The following is a 2,946-nucleotide window of genomic DNA, read 5'->3' on the forward strand; positions in this document are numbered from 1 at the left end:
AATACTAATTAGTATATTTATCATTATTATTAGAATGATCTCAAAGTGCATTTAAGAACTGTTCACCTTGCATTGCTGTTATCACCTTAATGTATTTTATACATCTTTCTCTTCCACTTGCTGCTGTGAATCCACCAATCTACAAATGCTTCATCTATTAACATCATCTTTACTCCTGTTATCGTTACGAGAACAGATAAATTTGATCCAAGATCAGTTCTACTTTAATTTTTCTCTCATCTAATAGGTGCAATATTATAATAAAGACTTAGATTGTTAAGGGGCATCAATAAGGGTATCAGTATCAAATTAATGATCCCATCTATGCTATGAAATGACTATGCAGCACATTAAAGTCCTTCATTTATGGTTTGTCAGTATTGCTCTGTTCACGTTAAATTTATGAGTATAAATAATGCATTAAGGCACTATTCTAAGGCACTTGGTAATTTTCTTGCATTGCCTTGTCTAAGGGTTTTTTAAAATGAAAGACACAATATGGACCAGTAATAAGGTCTTATAATTCTGTTTTTAGTCCTCTGTACGAGGGCACAGAAATTTGGCAGTAACATGCATCTTTGTTGATACAATGCTTTCAGGAAGTTTTCACATTGTAGGGAGTCAGCTTTCTTGCAAAAGAGTGTTATATAATCTCGTAAAAAAAAAAGAAGCTGATATGTGCTCATTTTAACAGGATTTCTTTAATAAAAAAATAATACAAACACAGAAAAATGGAAAACATCTTAATCTTAGTGCAAATTTGTTGATCAGTAGTGCTGTCACATTTCTCATCACACAGTTGCTTGGTGAAAACGTAGCTGCTACAATGACTGACACGGGACAAAGCTGAACAAAGACATGCTGTGGTTCAAGAACAGAGACTTTACCTCTGCCAAACATGTCCAGCAAGTTAGACAGACCAGTGTAATTATCAGTCCTGTTATCATGTGTCATCCATTGCTACTGTACCCTGCATGTCCATCCAGCAGCCATGCTTGTGTGCCTCCCTCACGAGCCGATGTTTTTGGTCACAGATGATCCTCTCTGCTGGTTAGTTGCGGAGATCTGTCTCTGTGTGTGGTGGTCAAGATCCAAAACATAGTGATGATCCTGGACGTACATGAGACCACCAAAGGAGTCCATTATTCCATAAAAGACTGCGAGGACACTCAGTGCAGTTCCAATGAAGTAGATCTTGAGTACTGCTGCCACCATGACTTCTGAAGTAGATGCCAAATGTCTGAAAAAGAAAGTGATCATCTTAGAGTATTCTTAACAACTCAGGGACTTTTCCTGTAGGTTTGTGGGGATTTTTCACCACATTAGCAAGTTAAGACAAACGTGTGTCAGGACATTTCTTATAAAACTTTTCACTTCAGCCATAATATGCATGCTAAATGAATTACTCCAGCTCATAACATACTTCAGTAGCAACAGAAATGGCTAGAAGACAAAATAAATTAGTTTTTATGTGAGGAAAATTACCAGCATGAAAGCTGCTGTTACCACCACACAAACAGGAAGATTGACAGTACTGGTGCATTTAAATGCTGTTGGAATAAAGGAATTTAGAATTAGTAGCCCATCACAGTGCATCTTTCATCAACTTTTTTTTGTACATTTAGATTGCAGAATTGTTATCAAGCATGTTGTTAAAAGCAATTATTAATGTATGAGCACCAAAGTGATGATACTGCCCTTTTGAGATTTTTTTTTCTCTTGCTTTGGCATTAAAACAAAAAAAATCGTTTTATTTGAAAATAGAGTTATTATATGTTATTGTCAAATTTCTGTCCTCTGCTATGTGGAACATTTTTGCTTAAACTCGAATCCACGTGGCTAAAGAGGAACCTAAAGGCAGCACTGAAGCGTTGACGAACCACATGGTTTCAAGGAAACAAAACACGAGACGTGAAAAAGTTCTTAAATTGACATTCCCCCCATCTTAAAGCCTTAAACAAGGACGTGAGCGTAACTTACTGAAAGCTTCGGTTATCTGCAGCGTCTCTCTTTCTGTCTCCTTGAAGCTGAAGATTGAAGATGTTTCCAACAACATACGACGCAGTCGTGAGAAACACGCTTCTATTTGATGGTTCCGAGTAATTTCAGGCTGTTTTGTTTTATTTATTGTTCAAAAAGCCTTTCCCCAAGTGCAGCTTTTTTGAACCATCTGCTGCCTTCCCCTCTCGCTCTCTGCCGTGTGAACTGCGCATCAAGCTGTTCTTCATTAAAACACGTAATGTAACGTCACTACTCCTCGCCAGATCATTTCCTGAACCGTTCAAGCAGCTCGAGGGGAGTTAAGGGATTTCCATTTAAGTGCTACCGTTGTTTGTTTGACAGACAATGGGACCGAGTTTCACTCAAGTAGCCTAATTTAAAGAAAATTAAAATTTCATGGGTTAAAAGGCAAAGATAAATGTAATGTAAAATGATTAAACTGAACTGGCTCCTGTCAGTTTCCCTCCAAAGCTCCTTTAAGACAACACTGAACAGTGCATTCGTTTTAAACGAGTATAAATAGCAGGCACTCAATCAGTAGTTTTTAATTGAACTATAAACATAAGAAGCAAGTCAAGCCATGCTAGCTACAGTTGAAAAGTTTTCATAAACTGTATAAAAAGACACATAACCTTTTTTTTTTTTATCACTGTCTGACATTAAATCAGATGACATTTTTCCTGTTTTAGGTCAGTTATGATTACCTAGATTATTTCTATTTTCTAAATGCCAGAATAATGACAGAGATAATTTCTCTGTGATGTTTTTGTTACTTTGGGAAAGCATAGATGATGATGTCATGGCTTTGGAAGCTTCTCATAGGTCAATTGACAACATTTGATTAATTGGAGGTGCACATCAAACACATTGTTCCTTGTGTAACATCATGGGAAAATCCAAAGAAATCAGCCAAGATATCAGGAAGAGAATTCTGGACCTCTATGA

General features: G+C 36.7%; 1 long non-coding RNA gene across 1 annotated transcript; it reads right to left on the reverse strand.

Moving 5' to 3' along the window:
- Positions 1-682: 682 nt before the first annotated feature.
- On the reverse strand, positions 683-2,455 carry LOC121505543. The gene is made up of 2 exons (XR_005991570.1): positions 1,981-2,455; positions 683-1,240 (listed from the first exon to the last, which is right to left on the reverse strand). It is a non-coding gene; the product is annotated as an uncharacterized LOC121505543 (long non-coding RNA).
- Positions 2,456-2,946: the final 491 nt, after the last annotated feature.

Source organism: Cheilinus undulatus, linkage group 23 (genome assembly GCF_018320785.1).
Source record: "Cheilinus undulatus linkage group 23, ASM1832078v1, whole genome shotgun sequence".
Classification (NCBI taxonomy): domain Eukaryota; kingdom Metazoa; phylum Chordata; class Actinopteri; order Labriformes; family Labridae; genus Cheilinus; species Cheilinus undulatus.